The 18,537-nt window shown below is 38.3% G+C and overlaps 1 protein-coding gene across 3 annotated transcripts in view; it reads right to left on the minus strand.

The window, feature by feature from the left end:
- LOC147911620 (neuroligin-4, X-linked) overlaps window positions 1-18,537 on the minus strand; it is a 295,702-nt gene that overhangs the window by 257,922 nt on the left and 19,243 nt on the right. For all 3 annotated transcript variants that reach the window (XM_087427908.1, XM_087427910.1, XM_087427909.1), the window contains exons 2-3: window positions 5,862-6,030; window positions 3,850-3,936 (exon numbers count right to left, since the gene is read on the minus strand). The gene's annotated coding sequence lies outside the window, so the exon portion shown is untranslated. The remainder of the gene's footprint in view (window positions 1-3,849; window positions 3,937-5,861; window positions 6,031-18,537) is intronic.

An 18,537-nucleotide genomic window follows, 5' to 3' on the forward strand; every position in this document is an offset into this window, starting at 1 on the left:
TCAAGGAAGCGTGCTGGGTCAGAATTACCTTGCGCTCAAATTCTCACACGCACAAAAAATGGAATCAATGAACTCCCTGGTTTTAACTGTATAAAATGCGCTTCATTAAAAAGTTTAGTGAAGCAGACTAAAAATCACCATAATTGCTTGTGCTTAATCAAGTGTTCCCTTCTTCTAGATTGTGGAACAAATGGACTGGGGCTTGGCAAAACTGGTCAAGATGGTTCTCCGTGGTCAATCTGCTTAATTATGAACGTTTGCCCTTACAATCAGAGAGCGATCGGAATCCATCACTGGAAGAGCTAGAGAGGACCCACGCTAATTGGAGTGTGTCAGCTGCACCACATTTGTTTTGTTGTTGATGGACATGGAATTTCTCCCTGGTGCATGTACATTTCACATGTAAAATTCCAGGGTGGTCCCAGACCCCATTGATGCACATTACAAATGCCAGGTTACAAATACATGCTCTATGTTTAAGAGATTATAGAGAATGCATTAATAGAATTTCTAGTATGAAAGCATCTATCTATATTATTAATAATTTGTTATATATTGATATTCATTACCAATTTATGGATCCAAGACATTCATCGTGAACTGTCCTCCCAAGCCCCAAAGAATCACACCATTCCCTAAAGTATGGATTGGCAAACTCGTTGTAAAGGGTCAAATAATAAATATTTTAGACTTTGTAGGCCATGCGGTCTCTGGTGCAACCATTCAACTCTGGCACTGTGGTGTAAAAGAGCCATAGACAAAAATGTGAATAGAAGGGCGTGACTGTGTTCCAATAAAATTTTATATAAAGGGGTGACTTGCCCACGGGCCACAGCAGGTTCTCCTTACACTAGGATATGTATCATTTGGTCATTTACTCCAAGTTGAGTTTACTTATGTCCTCCAGAGATCAAACAAATCCTCATACATAAATAACTTATAAATAATGTAAGATGATCTATTTAACTAGTTATACTTGCCCTTTTTTCCACTCTGAAATACATCCTTTTGGCAGAAAAGGAGCAATAAACCAGGAAAAAATAGGCAGTCTATTTTCCCAAATATTATGGATATGAGAAACAGTTGAAAGGAAAAGGACTGAGGAGGTCCAAGAACAAATTGTTTATATTATTATTATATATTATATTTATATTATTTATTATTATATTTATATATTTTTGTACTATTATATTTGTCTATATCCCAGTTGCTCTATCAAATTGATTAACATACCTGTGTGTCCCTCTAAATCAAAAAATGTTTAATAAAAGATTCTTTCAGATAATGTATTCAGAACTGTGTAGACTATAAACATATTATTTCAATGTTCAAATTTATTAGCCCTTAGGATAACCCTGATCATCAGGATCTTCAACATACTAACAAATTCAGTTTCATATAATACTGAACATCCTAATTCCTGGTTCACCCCTTGATCCCTTCACTTAGAAATGAAAGTTGTGGTTTCAGGAGTGCCATGAAAGGAAGTTTTCTTGGTTGTCAGTTTTGAATTGAGCTAAGCCATCCTTGGAATAAAATAAAGAAATTTCTAACATCGGTTCACCAAAACCATCCCAGACAACCATGAAAATCCATTGCAAAGAATTTCCTTTAACAGGAGTCACAAAACCAGAAAGTGTTCAGTAAACATTGTATAGAAAACTTGGTTAAACTGGCATAAGTTGAAATTTCCAAGTATTAAATAGGCTTAAAGAATTATTTGCACTTCCTAGACAGCTAGTTTTCTTCATTTAGAATCACAGATTCTTCATAGTGAAAAGGGAATTAATGCATACCTCTCTATTCCTTAAATATATCAGGAGCCTGATCATGGAAAACTAGCTACTTCACAGCAGACCTAGACTACCACATAGATGCCCTCATTCAGAGGTCCATGTATTTTTCCACCAAACCCTGCACCCCTCATAAATGACTACGACTCTAATTAAAGAGTCACAATGCTTTTAGTTCTCATTCAGGATCTTAAGAATGCTGGGCAAGGCAAACTCTTTTGTCATTGGTTTTGCATCCAGCCAAGACATCCTTGGGATACAATATAGGAAGCTGCAACATAGAATCACCACTCCTCAATGGCCACCCCAAACTGTCACTCCAAAGCATTCCCCTTATTGGGGAGGTGGTTAGGCACTCTTGCAGAAATTTTCTGATACTGTCCAGTGGTTTCAAATGTAGACTGAACTTCAGTGCATATGGTAAAACAATAAGCCTTTCCAGATTCAAAAGTTCTCAATTTTCTTCCTCTGATTGTGCACTTTATATAATGTTCCCTTTGGGTTTCATAATGTGAGCTGTCTTATTATGAGCTGTGACTCTACAGCTCTGAGCCTGATGCCAGACCTATTACTACCGCTTCTCCTTGGAGCTAGGACAGTCTGATTATATTAAAGTGAGTGCTCTTTGCACTGCGGCTACTGAAATGATTACAAGCCAGGCTGCATCGGGTGGCTGTTCCAAAGGCAGCTTGCGAGAGAAGGAAGATGAATCTTTTCGAGACTCCATGCCTCGGTTATATGTTAATGCTCCTCCAGATTGAAAAAGGAAAATGAAAATGAAAACAGACAACTGTTGTGCAATTCAGAAGGCGAAGGGATTTCCATAATGTGTTGCTATCAGTTATTTAGCTGTGTATCCTGATGAGAAATGTGTGTGTGCATCGAATACCTTTGATAAAATAGATAAAGGTATACAAGATAAAAATAGCAAACAGTTGATCATCCACTTTCTTGACTATGATCATCTTCCAAGTTTGCATGTTAAAAGGACGACAGTATTAGTCTTTCTTTATTAATTACAAATTATCTTTGGAAAAAAAACTAGCATTTTTTGGTGGAAGGATATATGCAGAGGAGTCTAAAAATCAAGTTTGTTGGAAACGCATTCAATAAAGGACATGACCTTGACAACCTTCTAGAATCCAGGAAATCTACAGAAGTTTGATACAAAGTAAAGATATGGAAATTATGTGGTCAGCTGTAAAGAGATGCTCAAAAGCCATTTGTGGTCAACATTTTGACAAATGTTGGGAAGCTACAGCACTCAACGTGATAAGAAAATTGGTAAATAACTTGTATTTAAGTAATATAATCATAAAGACTGCCTCAGCAGAGCCTGAATTGACAGCTGAGCCATAAAAACACATAACCATTTACTTGAAACGTATTAAAGCACATCTTTTCTGAAATTTAAGTATGGGGGGAAGGGTCCAGATTGTGAATTATGAATTATCTTCATTAACATGTACTCGCAACCATAAATCATAAAATATTCTACCCATTTCCCATTCCTTGGGATCTGTTCTATTACCGGTTTCCAGGTAGAGAGAAGGATCCAATGGTCTCAGTGGACCCTCAGCCTGCACTAGAAGCATGCATCTAACATTTTGGATCCCACTCTACAGGGGCTACAAACATAGAGGGTAAAACGGAATGCTGGAGCCATTCAAATGTTCCGATAGCTTGAGATGTTTAATCTAGAACAGAGTGGTCTTCCAGTGACCAGTGGGTCCAAGGTACATTTCAGAGGGGTTTACACAAGGTGAGTCAGATAGTTCTCTCATTTGTGTATGTCTAATTTATGAGATGGACTCCGCATTGTGGCTATTTGGAGGAATAAATCATTATTATGAAATCCTAAATTTCCAACGCACGCCATTATGTGCGCTTGACACCACTGGTTGGTACTTTTGTCAATTTCAAGTAGATTTTAAAAAAGGAAAACTATTTTCACCACCAGAGTAATTGGAAAGCACTTCTTGATTTGATTTGACCAGGCCGTAAATGCATCAATAAAATAAGTCAGCAGAGGTCAATGATTATTCTTAATACTTACCATTACATTGTCCTTCTAAGAAGATGCCTTTAAAAATGCCTCCATGGAAATCTACTTGATTTCTTTTCCATCTCAGCACATTTTTTCCTATTAAAATAAAATAGAGAGAGAGAGACATATTGCTCCATTCAGTAAAAGCGATGGCGCTATTACTTCAAACCAATGTTACATTCCTTATAAGCTTTCTTTTGGCTCGTTACAAGAACTAGCTGGTAGAGGCATAAAGTAATTCTTAACTGGTTCCCTAATAATTCAAGCAACTAACCAAGAGAAGACACCTACACAGGCATGACTAAACATTGATTCTATAACCAACCATTTTAGTTCATGTGCAGTTTGATAATTCAGAATAAATGGAGACAAGTTTGAGGTTACCAATGGACATCTCATCTGCATTAATCTGGACACCATTAAATTTCTGTTGAAGATAGTCATCAGTTTAGTGCATGTCTACGTTAGATCTAGCTTCTTTAAATTAAGAATTTTAAATCCTTGCAAAATTTAATTTGTGAAAAGAGCCAATCAACAATTTAGAAATCATTTATTTCCAAGAACTAATCCTCAGCCTGCAGAGACTTTTTCCCCCTATAGCAGTGGGTAAGAATGGACAAGATCCAGCCATGCCCTGTTCTCTTGGCTCTATGATGACAAAGTTAGTCTCTATCAGATCAGTAATCATCCTAAGATCATTTGGCAATTTTCTTGTCATCTCACCATGGAATCGTCTCTTTAAAGGATGACTCTCACGCTACACTGCTCCTTGTACGTACCCGTGAGGATCCTAACAAGCAAGTGAGTACTTGAGACATTTGACAGAATACCCACATGTCTGACACTCACCATTTTACATCGCTAGGGAGGGTAGTAAGTGGAAAAAGAGGATAAATCATTTAATGCACTTCTCTGGTGACTTCAACTCTTGAAGAATATTGCTACTAAGTAGATAAGGTCTTTGGGTTTCATAGTTAACGAACAGTACATTACTAAATGTTTTTTGTTTATTCTTAAAGGATAACCCTTCATGTGTGAACGCACAACAGAACACTCTTCCAGACTGCTTTTTGTAACAGAAACCCTCAAACACCAAAGAGTCAGAGAAAGGCAGTGGCTCTCTACTACACTGGTATGTTACACCATTTTGGTGCTAAATGTTGATATCAAGGAAAAATGCAGATTCTCAACACTCCTTCCTTTAAATATCACTTCTTTATTTTTCTATGCTACATTTGTTCTCTGCTACGTGATTCATCATGGGCATGATGTACTAAGCCTTACTTCATGTATTTGAAGCTAAATTATGAGATATAGTCATGGCTAAAAAGATATTTCAAAGGTTAAAGAATAAATTCTCTAGACTAAAATACTTCCTTATTTTACTATTAAATTTGGACTGGATGATCTATTACAGAAGGCCTTAACACAGATATATATGACTACAAATAGCTGATTATTTTGAAATTAATATGAAATTACATTTTATAATCTAAGTTTTCACATAAAAACTATACCCTACTATTTACATATCATTTGTAAAGACTTATACTACACTTAATATGTATTGATTTATATATAAAAGAATCTTTTAAAAACATATATGACCTGTGATGATAGATTTTACATAGTCAAGGTGGATTAACCAGGGAAAGGTACTAATTAAACCAATATTGGGCCGGCTCCGTGGCTTAGCGGTTAAGTGCGTGCGCTCTGATGCTGGCGGCCCGGGTTCGGATCCCGGGCACGCCCCAAGGCACCACTTCTCCGTCCAACGCGAGGCCGAGTCCCACGTACAGCAACTAGAAGGATGTGAACCTACGACATACAACTATCTACTGGGGCTTTGGGGGGAAAAAATGAATAAATAAAAAAAAAATCTTAAACCAATATTTATGAATTACTAATATATTAGCGATATTGTAATTCACTAATATATTAGTGAATGTTACCATAAAATTATTACATCACTTTAATAGAATCTTAGCATACAGAGAATACATTAGTCAAAGCATACAGACCTTTTGAGGAATATCAGATGTGGAAGCTAAGAATGATATATTCCACACTACGATAATGTTTCAAGTAAGCCTCTCCATATAATTTCATCTTTACAACTGAAGGTTTTAGAGTTCATAGAGATGTTCATAGCCATTCCAATTTGCCCTGGGTTGAAAGTCAAACGGATACCTAGAACATAAGGTACAAGGATATAAATATTTTCACAGAAGATGGCACTGATGTGCCTCTGATTTTTCAATATGGTACTAATATGATTTTATTCCTTTGTACATAAATAATCTCCAATAAATATCATCTAGCAATTCTAAGTTATTTCATTTCACAAGGGTTTGTTGAGCACAGCCCACGAATGAGTTATGAGGACATAAAAGGAATTCCAAAGACGAATGTGACACAATCTCTGCCCTCAAAGCTTGTGGTTTTGTGGGGGAGAGCATCATCAAAGCAAATAGTTATTTGTAATTGCACAAGATTCTGTACCAGTGATAAAGGAATAGAGTGCTATGTCTTAAGAGATGGCATTGAAGATGACCTTGACAGAGGAGGGAGAGAAGGGCCATATCTGTCAGAGTATAGCCTATGGAAAGCATGAGGTAGAAGCTACATCAGATCCTCCAGCATCCTGAAGAAGTCCATGCCATGATTATAACTAAGGGTTCCCAAGACTTTGACATCACTCATTACTAATGTTTGCATGCAGACTTGTGCAAACATATACAAAAACAGGGCAATAAAAACCTATTTTTAAAACCTAAACATATTTCAGAGGTATTTTAAAATTAAAAAAAAACAAAAAACCTAAGATCATCCATCATGTATTTAATTTTCCTTTGAGTCACAGAGACCTGCTCAGTTTCTAAAAGAAAAATGAGAAGAACAAGTTTAATTTTGTTTTTCTTGAGTAGCTAAAAAAAAAAAGTCATGCTCAGGTGAGAAAAGAACTTATGTCTAGGTTTCAGTGGAGTCATCCTAGATATTTCTAGATGTGTATTTAAATGTTAAAATTAACATAAATGACTTTAATTTGCACCCTAATTTATCTAACCCAAATTTTATCTTCTACCTCCCAAATAGAACAATTTTCTAGACTACATTCATTTTTTATAGGATGCATATTTAATAAAACATTTGTTTCTGTCTTTGATTTGCTCCTAACATTTTTATTCAATGTTCAAATACATAATTTTTAGCATTATGAAAGTCAAGAAAAAAGAACAAAGAGAAAAATTTCAGTTTAGAATTTAAAAAGAGTAAGTTAGAATATATATAAACAATTTTACACAATTGAATTCCTCCCTGAATCATCCCATGGTTCTGATAAACTCTGAAGAAATTCATTTCTTGTCTACACTGCTAATTTTGACCCAAATCTTCACAACAAAACTAAAAGTACATAGAATCATCCATCTAGCTAACAGTGAAAATAAACAGTGCCGCACAGCAGATCTATAGCTTTAATGTAAGACTTTAAATAATTAAACTCCAAAATCCTTAGCCTTCCTAAAATTTATTGCTCTCAATTCTCTAGGCATGGACTAGAAAGGAAAATTTGACAAAGTTTTTCTATGACTTCTTTAAAAAAATACAGAAAAAAATTATAAAAGCTCTAGGGACACGAATACTTGCAAGGAAGATTTTAGAAGATAAATAGGCATTTAGAAATAAATCACATAAGTATATTGAATGATCCATATGTTTTCAGTAAATCATGCTAGTTTATGAATACCAAACTGAACAATCAAGGAAGACTCATCTTTCTTTAAGTGAAAGAGAAATTTCCTCCTACAAGTAATTGGTTAAATGATCAAAGATGTTCTTCTCTCAGAGTCTCTCTAGTTTGTCTACATGTCTAAGAAAACTGATGGCTAGCTTCTTAACGCTTATCATTAACATGCAACATTCAATTTTTTCATTCATTCAATGAGTATCTACAGAGTATGTTACAACTACAGTGATGTGTCACTTAACGACAGGGATACATTCTGAGAAATGCATCGTTATGCGATTTTGTAGTTGTGCAAACATCATAGAGTGTACTTACACAAATCTAGGTGGTATAGCCTACTATACACCTAGGTTATAGGGTACCAATCTTACAGGACCACCGTCGTATATGCGGTCCGTCGTTGACCAAAACGTCATGATGTGGTACATCATGGGAAGGCAGGAAAACATTAAAATACACACACACATAAGTAAACAAAGAATAAAAATGCTTTCCAATTTGGGTGAGCACTGAGAAGGAAGTAAGCAGTGGACTAGATATGAAAACAATAGAGTGTGCAACCCACTTTAAGTAGGAAGAGGGCAGGATATGCAGGCAGGGGAAGCAGCACATGCAAATGTCCTAATTTGGTACATGCTTAGTTAGATTACAAAACCAAAAGACAACTGGTACACCAGCAGCGCAGTAATGAAAGCAGCTGTGGAATGGAGTTGGGGAGGTGGGCAGGAGGCTCATTGTGTAAAGCCAAACAGGTCAGTAAAAGGAATTTGGGGTTTATCAAAGTGTAATATGAAGCCATCCTTTGTAAAATACTTCAGACTGAGAAGAAGGAACATAAGGTCAAAGATAAATAATATGAAGAGCCTGCCTTTAATACTTATGATGTGTCCATATTTTAAGGTACTTTACATGCATAATTAACTTATTTATTTTGCAAACATCTCTAGAGGTAGGTACTCTCTTTCTAACTCTCTTAAAGATGAGAAAACTGAAACATGAAAAAGCAACTACTAAAATTCACACAGTTAGGAAGTTTTAGGTGGCCTTGCTCTTCTGGTGGAAATTGAAGAGTACCAAGGAGGAGTGCCGACAGTGCATGTCAAACTTAGGAAGGTGGTGAGTGGAACGGAATCTTAGCCCCACGTAATGGATAAAGAATGGATGTGTGTGAAATAATAGAAAATATATACATTGGTCTCTGCCCAGAGTTCCTGGCCAGAGATCCCAAAACTCTTGTAATTTCCTAAGTGATAAGAGCACTAGAAGTATCTTTTGTTCTGATGTTTGGTCTTTGATTCTGGTTCCTAACACCCAGCTCCTAAATCCCTTGGAATTTCCTGGGTGATAAGAGTGTCTTTTGTTCTAATGAGATGACTCTTGGGGGCTCCTGGATAGCTTCATAATGGGGGCTGGTCACCAGAAAGACCAAGCCATGGTGAGAATGTGGAACTTTCAGCCCCACCTCCCATCCTCTGGAAAGGGGAGAGGGGCTGGAGGTTGAGTCAATGATTGGTCATGCCTGCATGATGAAGCTTCCATAAAAATCCCAAAAGTACAGGGTTCAGGGAGCTTCTGGGTTGGCAAACACATCCAGGTGCCGGGAGGGTGGTGCACTCCAGCTCCTTGAGGACAGAGGCTTCTGCTCTCAGGACCCTCCCAGACCTTGCCCTCTGTATCTCTTCTCCTGGCTGTTCATGTGTATCCTTTATCATATCCTTTATTATAAAATAAACTGGAAAACATTAAATAAATGTTTCCCCAAGTTCTATGAGCTGTTCTAGCAAATGATGAAATCTAAGGAGTGGGTGGTGGGAATCTCCAATTTGCAGCCAAGTCTGAGAGAATTTGTGGGTAAGCAGGGGACCTACTGCTTGAAACTGGCATCTGAAGTTGGGGGGCAGTCTTGTGAGAATGACTCCTTAACCTGTGGGGTCTGTGCTAACTCCAGTTAATGTCAGGTTGAATTGAACTGTAGGACACCCAGCTGGTGTCACAGAGAACAGCTTCATGTGGGGGACACCCCCACACATCTGGTGTCAGGAGGTATTGTTGACCGTGTGAGTAAAGGAGAAACACAAGATTGTTTTTTCCCAAATGATATGGGAGAAGGGAATACAATAGTGGGGTTGAAGGAGAGCCTGAGAAGAATGACAGAGCAAGAAACCAAGGAACAAGAGCAATTGAATCCCAGTAATGCTCAGTTTGGACGGAACATGAAGTACCCAGGGAGGAGAAGTGATGTCTAAAATTGTGAAGATGCGGGTGCGGCAGGTGATGGAGGACTGTGGATGCTCACTGATGGTTTTTGGATGGGATAGTCATCTTATGCAATCTATTATTTAGGAAGATGGAGCAGGAATATTTTTCAAAATAGACTGGAGAGTGTGAAAGGCCATAAACAAGATATCATTAAAATAGTAAAAATAAAACATAAAGCAAGAAGATGCCCAAGGAAAGTGGAAATGTATCACAGTCGGAGAAATAACAAGACCTGGAAATCGATTTACACTGGGGACACTGAAGAGAGGGGATTCAAAGTGCAAGATGCGGGGCTGAGTGAAGATGCCGTTCATGGGAAAACAGAATGCAGAGAACAGAGCAAGCTTGGCAAGAAAAAGGATGGGCCAGTTTTGGGCACACTGAAGCTGAGTTTTTGGCAGATCACACAAGCAAAGCTGTCCAAAAGGCAACTGTAAGGGCGGGATGGAGCTTGAGAGAGAAGTCAGCGCAGGAACTAGTGACAAGTGGGTCTCCTGGGTGGAAGTGGTGGTTAAACCACATGTAGGTGCAAAGCTATTTGGGTTAGCGTGGAAGCATGAGAAGTGGCCTGAGGCTGGAATTTAGGAAGCAACTGTAACAGAAGAGGCGGGATGAGCAGAGAGTCAGAAAAGTTAAAGGAATACAAAGGCAGTAGAGGAGAACCAGAGAGTGGAGGGTTTTGAAATTCAAGGAAGGATAAAGTCCCACAAAGGTGGGGCAGTGAACATGTCAGAGTCTATGGAGAAACTGCAAAGAGAATGTGGGCTCTGTTGAAGGGTCAGCCGCTCCAGTGGTCAGCTGTGCAACCAGTGGGATCAAGGAGTGCTGTCGGGAAAGAAAGCAGAAGAGATGTGAGAGTAAAGAAAGAAATATTTCTTGGCTATTGTGAATAATGCTGCAATGAACATAGGAATGCATAAATCTCTTTGAATTGTCAAGTGTCCATCAATGGATGAATGGATAGAGAAGGTGTGGTGTATATATATACAATGGAATACTACTCAGCTATTAAAAAAAGACAAAATTGTGCCATTTGCAACAACATGGATAGAACTTGAGGGTAGTATGCTAAGTGAAATAAGTCAGACAGAGACAGACAAACACTGTATGATTTCACTCAAACGTGGAAGATAAACAAACATATAGATAAGGAGAACAGATTAGTGGATACCAGAGGGAAAGCAGGTGGGGGGAGGATGAAAGGAGTAAAAGGGCACATATGTATGGTGATGGATGGAAACTAGACTATTGGTGGTGAATATGATGCAGTCTATATGGAAACTGAAATATAATAATGTACAGCTGAAATTTACAGTTATAAGCCAATATGACCTCAATAAAATTTAAAAAAAGAAAGAAATGTTTCTTATTAAGGGTTCCTTCTCTTAAAGTACTATGTGTCAGGATATAAATAGATTTTTGGAAAGATGATTACAATGTTTGAGAAGGTCTTGATAACGAATATGTCAGACTAGTTTTAGAAAGAAAAACACAATAACAAGATACTATGGAGGATTGAAAAATAATAATCTTTTAAAGTCCATCAATTTCCTTATAATCACCAAAAAATAATATGTTCCCTGTCAGTCTCATAGATTTCTGCAGCATATGGCAATGATGACCTGCCCACCCAACTTCTGAACCCTCTCTCTTCCCCTATTTAAACTACCTAAAATATTACCCCAACCTCTGATAGCTACTTCATTGTTTTGTTCTCTATCCAATAGGTCTCCAGGTGCCATCAATGCCAACTCTCCAGGGCATCTCGGGAATGTCATGCCTTCTCCATTTCTTTAGTCTCTACCACCACGAGATCTCAATTTACACTATTAGTCTCACGTCTTCAATCTCTGCCTCCACTTCTGCTGGCCTCCATCATATTCACCACCATCAAATTGACATTCTATAAATGATTCAGTTCTGCAAAAGCTCTAACATGTCTCCTCCAGAGCCTACAGAATAACATCTATTGGCTTTACCGTTGGATTGGGTTCCACCACCCAAAATGCTGATTTCAATTTAATCATCCACACTCAACAGCCTGCACTTGAAATAACACTCAACCCACCAGTTCACTCAACACTTGAGGCACCCATGTATTCACTCACTCTCCCCTTTGCCCTTCTGACACAATCCTATCCATCATCTAAGACACAGATCACAACCCACCTCCTTTGGAAAAGCTGCTGTGATAGTCCATCATCCAAGATGGCACCTAATGGTCTGTACCTGCCCATATTAACATCCTCCTGCCATCCCCTTCCCAGTTGTACCAGGTTTGGACTGTGTGACCAATAGCAGGCAGCAGAAGTGAAGATGTGTCACCTTCAGGATCAAGGTATGAAAGAATGTGGTTTTCATCTTAGGATCCCTCTCATCCTGTCTCTCTGTCTCTCCTCAGTCACTCTTGGTAATGCCAGCTGCCAATATTGTGTGACTGGCCCTAAGGAGAGGCTCCTGTGGCAAACATGGAACTGAATCTCCATGTTATCGGCCACATAAGTGACATTCTCTCGCACCTTCATAATACTGCAACCCCAGTCTACAACTGGACTACAGCATCACGAGAGACCCTGAGCCAGAACCATCGAGCTAAGTGGTTCTTGAATTCCTGACTTACAGAAAATGTATGAGATAATAAATATTTGCAGTTTTAAGCCACATTTTAGGGTAATTTTTTATGCAGTGATAGACAAATAATGAACGGTCCCAAGGGACACAAGCGGAAACTAAGATTCCACATTCCCAAGGTCTGTGTTTTTACCCCCCTTAAGGAATGCATGATGGGCGTGCCTTGTAGTACAGGAATTTCACTGATCATTTTGTCTTCTCTACTGGGACTGTGATCTTGCTGGGATCGGGGGTGAATCTTATATATGTTTCTATATCCTGTGGTATCTAGCACAGTCTTCTCAAAATAAGACGTGAATACATGGTTATCAAGTGAATGAACGAATGATGCTCTGTTTATAGTTTCTCAGTCTCTGAAGGAAGAATAGCTCCTTGTAGCCTGGAATTACCAGACTTTGGTTTAAGATAGCATGTGCCCTTGGATCCCTGAAATGGGAAGCAATCTGCTGCCTTCAAGTTACTCTAGTGTTTTGAATTATGAGCCAAGCATTTGGAGGCCACAGAGGAATAAATAACGTCTAGCATATCAATGAGTTTTTATGGTGGTTATTATTAATCTTTACATTCCTCACAGTCCATATCACATGGTAGATGCCCAATAAATATGCGTTGGCTTGAACTGACCAGGAACCTGAAAACATAGAGATAACCTGTAAATCAGTTGAGCAGAAATGAATGCCGAAAGCAAACGATGTGACCCAGAGGTACTAAAGCCACCTTGTAAACAGGAAAGACCAAAATAGGATGTGGAATACAAAAACTAAACAGGTTGTTTGTGGAAATAGAACCCGAAAAGGGTGGAATGCAGTGGTTCTCAGACTGTGACCCCTAGATCAAGGGCAGCAAATTCAGGTGGGAAAGTATTGAGTTCCATCTTGGATCTACCGACTTGGAAACTCAAATGGGTAGAGCCCAGTGGTCTGTGTTGAACAAGCCCTCAGGAGACTCTGAGGCTCAAGTTTCAGAAACACTGTACTAGATGGTCTGCTTCAAAAATAATAAATACTTAGGATATCGTGTCTCCTTCCAGGAATAATCTTCCCAATAGTATTATTCTGAGAAGGTCGCTAATAAAATGGATGGGAATTTAGCCCCAATCCACTGGATGAAGCAATGAGGCAAACCAACAGAGCAGAAATCAACTCTTTCATTAATTCACATCACTTAGGTTTTTGCAGCACCAGCACCGAACTCCATACTTTTCAGTCCTCAATCCTTTCTCCCATCATTTCTTTAGGTTGTTTCAACTCCCTCCCAATTTGCAGGTCTCACTTTCTTTGGAGGACTTCCTATTAACCTGACCTGAGGAAGCATCCCCTATTAGGAACCCTTACATCCTCCCAATCTCATATATGTGGATGGTGCCACCGTTATTAAAGTAATGATGGTCACATGCATTTATGTCATCGTATGAGAAGTACCTCCCTCCTCTACTGGACCGCATGCTCCATGTGGGAGCTGTCTCTTCCTTATCTATCCTCCAGGGGAATTCCAGTACCTGCCAAGACAACCACTCATTGCTCAATGTACCAAACATATGATTGTGTTTCCAAAGGTTCTGACATTCACACTAGTTGTGAGATTAAAGGAGATCCCATTAATCCACTTTATAAATGTTGAGAAATATCTCCTCAGGGAAAACAAAGGTCAGGGCATGAATAACTGGGCTACATGTCACCTAGTCCCCGTAAGCAGGGAAAGACCAAGATATGCTCTTTTGCTTAATTGTTCACAATCTATGAGTTAGACGTTGAAAACATGCTGGAGAAAACCAACGTTGCAGTTCATATTTCCTAAGAGTCAGACACAGTCGAAAGAGTGAGGCAAAGATAAAATATGAAGAATCGTATCCCCCTCCCAAGTTTAATTTTAGTGCAATTTAGATTTCCCACTGTAAATGCCGCACTGTGTTTCACGATCCAGCCAGACTTTTGACAGTCTAGATGCCATCCAGTATGTCAATACCTCTGAATTTGTTTTAAATTACACAATATCGAGTTGCAAACCCCTTCTTCCCAGTTTGTATCCGATGTTTAACCGGGTCACAATGAAATTTATTCAGAGAATACACGGAGTGTGCTGTATCACTAATCACGGTTTAAAATGAGCAGTATTCAAGTCAAGAGTCTTAATTACAATGATCATGGCTCTCGAATCATGCAGAATTAGAGTTGGAAAGGACCTGGAGATTGGTCCAACCCACTCATTTTATACAGTTGAGGGGCGTGAAGCCCCGCTGTTTCCCTGGAAAGGACTGCAATTAAAAGGGGATCCCTACCCCAACTCCAGAAAGTGTAGATGCTGCAATATGGGGCCCTGGCTTCTATAAAAGTTGGATGTAATGGAAATAATCACAGAAGACAAGTGTCCCCCTTCTGCTGGAATGTACCAGAGAAAAAGAGGGAGGCTTAGGAGTAAGCATTGCAGTCTGCAGTTCACCCCACTTCTACCCCAAACTGGTAGTTTCACTTTGGATAAATCCTATAGGGAGCTCTGCATCTTGGTGTGTGAGATTCCTAGGACTACTATAACAAGGTACCACCAGCTTGATGGTTTAAAACAACAGGAATTTAGTCTCTCATGGTTCTGGAGCCTGGAAGTCCTAAATTAAGGTATCAGTAGGGCTGTGCTCCCTCTGAAGTTTCTAGGGGAGGATCCGGGTCTCTTCTAAATCAGGGGGCTGCTGGCAATCCTTGGTGTTCTTTGGCTTATAGCTGTGTCTCTCCAATCTCTGCCTCCAGGGCCACACAGCTTCTCCCGTGTGTCTCCATCTCCACTTTGTCTTCCCATTCTGTGCATCTGGATCTTCACATGGCACCTTCCCCTCTTAACAGGACACCAGTTGCAGCTTAGCACATCTGCAAAGACCCCTTTTTCAAATAAGGTCACATTCTGTGGTACTGGGGGTTAGGACTTCATTACATCTTTTGGGGGAACATAATTCAAACCACAACACTTAGTTTATTTGTAAAATGAGATGGTTGGACTCATGGTGTTTTTGCTTTAGTTTCTAGCGTTAAACCTGGAGAGAAATAGAATGAGAAAATTGCACTGGATTTCTCTCTCTCTCTCTCTCTCTGACACACATGCACACACACACACAGGCACTCACAGTAATTTGGAATTTGGACTTGTGGAAGCAGAACTTTTGGATGACTGGCTGGATGTGTTTACTTTCAACCAGGTATTTTATCATCATACAAAAACCACCTTGCCACTTCTACACATTTGCATCTTGTTGATGAATGAGGCTGGAATGTGTGCTATCTGCATAATTCACATTCACAGATGCATCCACCAGGGATGTGAAGACAATGGCAACCAAATTGTATTTGTGAGCAATTTGCACACATACACCAAAACACTGTTTGTAATAATTGTATAATAAATTGATTTTTCCTTTTCTCTTATATTTTACCGGAGCCTAGCTTATCTACCTGTTTCCTTGTGGAGCGAAATTTATTTGAAATCTGTTCCACTAATTAGTTCCAATATTTTAGCCATGGCATCAACATTTCAAAAATAAAACCAAAGTTTTAAAAATGTAGACCAGAAAAAGTAAACACATATTTATGAACCAGTAAATGAACACAATGAAATGATATTCACTGTAGCAAACATAAATACTGAAGAAATGTGTATAGAAAAAGATCAGCACACACTTCCACAATCCAATTTTACAGAATTAAACTCTTAATAATGACTTGGTAAGTATCATTCAGACTTTTAGAAATTACGTGTGGAGTTGATGTCAGCATTTTAAATAAAGCGGGGCAATGTATTGCTATTTTATTACCAGCTGAACAAAAATAACTGGTTTTGCATAATTCTTTTATCATAAAAAATGTAAAAGGTGTCCATTGATTATAGAAATTTAAAACGATAGTACAAAATAACCTATTATGAAGTCATGACAAATCGTACATTGCATTTTTGGGGGTTAGTGATATTAATTCTGAACCTCTGAGGTTAATGATACATCTCTTAAAAACACATTCCTTCCATATAAATCCATTTTGCATTCACTCACAGAATATTAAAATTCTTATTTTGTTCGAGAATCTAATTTTAATCAATCAATGTAACAGTTCAGAAAATATAACACCATTTTCAGTGTCTTAAATTTAATTTTCTGCATAACACATTTCTAGTGTTTCCATTGACGTTAATAACTTCTAAATAACTGACAGCTCTCACCAATTTGTGCACATCTGAAGAACTGTAAATCAGATTCTGTGCATCAAATGTTCAAATGCTGTCTTCACATCTACTGCACTTTCATTTGCAATGCAATTTTGCCCAATTTTAGATAAGCTAGCTGCATTTTGTTCTGCACTTTGTTCTGAAAGATACTTATCGAGGACTTTCTTTTCTTTTTTTCTCTTTTTATTTTCTCTAAAGCTCTCAGTTAACATAAATCCATTCCATCTTCCTTTTCGATAAAGTGCATTACAATGACGATCCCCAAACATCGACCTAATTCTCATTACAACTGATACAATTCATGAAGACGACTCTTCCTATGAAAAAGCGCTTCTGAAATAGTGTGGTTACTATCTCTCTTTGCACAGTTTGCCCAATTTCCTTGGTCATGCCCAGTACACATCACGGAATAATAGAATCCCAAAGACCGTGAAAATCCCTCTGTAAAATCTGGCATAGGTACACCTCATTTTATAACAGGTTCTTAAGTGGGATGGACTTTATCCCTAGGGGACATCTGGCAATGTCTGAGACATTTTTGGTTGTCACAACTGGAAATGGAAATGCTACCGGCATCTAGAGGCTTGAGGTCAGGCTTACTGCTAAACATCCGACAATGCACAAGGCAGCCACCCACAAAAGAGAATTATCCGCCCCCAATATCAGTAGTGCCAAGGTTAGTAAATCTTGTTTTCTAAGAAAGATGGATTCCTGCAAAATATCTCAGTGAACTAAATCACATTTTAAATATTATACAGCACTTACTAGTTTGCAAAATTCTTTAATGCATCATTCTGTAATAGATTCCAAAGATCTTCTACTAATTATTAATATTCCTAGTCTATGTTATAGACATTTGGATTTATCAAATACACACACAGAGTCACACATACAAACGTGTGAGGCATACCTGCTATTTCTAGCAAGATCATTTTTTTGAGAGGTTGATAAGTCACTTATTTTATTTTGCTCTGCAAGTTAAATATCTGATATGTGTCACTTTTCTCAAAGATTCAGCTATTTATCCAAAAAGTCTATGTTATTGTGCTGCAGGATGAAATAAACTTAGAAACAGAGAGTAGACTACTGGTTATGTGGGGCTGGGGGTTGGGGGAGTGGGGGAGATGTTGGTCAAAGATTTGACCAACATCTACAAACTTCCAGTTAGAAGATGAACAAGTTCTGGGGCTCTAACATAACAACATTGTGATTATAGTTAACAGTAATGCATTACACACTTGAAAATTGTTGAGAGTAGATCTTAAATGTTCTTACCACAGGAAAGAAATGATAATTATGTGACATGATGGAGGTGTTAGCTAACACTGTGATGGTAATCACTCTGCAATATATAATAGTATCAAATCAACACTTTGTATATCTTAAACTTACACAATGTTGTATGTCAATTATATTTCAATAAAGCTGTGTGGGGAAAGGGGTGAAATAAATTAAGAGTGATGAGAAGCCATCTTCCTTAGCCATCTGTTTGTCTCCAAGCTGTCTTAAAAGGGGACATTCTTACATTAGCATTAGGAAAATGGCCAACTGTATGGTGGGATTGTAAATTGGTGCAGCCATTATGGAAAACAGTAAGGAAGTTCCTCAAAAAATTAAAAAGAGAACAACCTTATGATCCAGCAATCCCAATTATGGGTTTTTATCCAAGGAAAATACTAACTTGAAAGATATCTGCACACCCATGTTCACAGCAGCATTATTTACAGCAGCCAAGATATGGAATCAACCTAAGTGTCCATCAATGGAAAAATGGATAAGAGAGATGTGGAATAGATATACAATGGAAGATTATTCAGCCATAAAAAACTAGGAAGCCCTACCATTTGCAACAACAT

The sequence above is a fragment of the Ceratotherium simum genome, chromosome Y (assembly GCF_057802395.1).
Source record: "Ceratotherium simum simum isolate JZ-2026a chromosome Y, ASM5780239v1, whole genome shotgun sequence".
Classification (NCBI taxonomy): domain Eukaryota; kingdom Metazoa; phylum Chordata; class Mammalia; order Perissodactyla; family Rhinocerotidae; genus Ceratotherium; species Ceratotherium simum.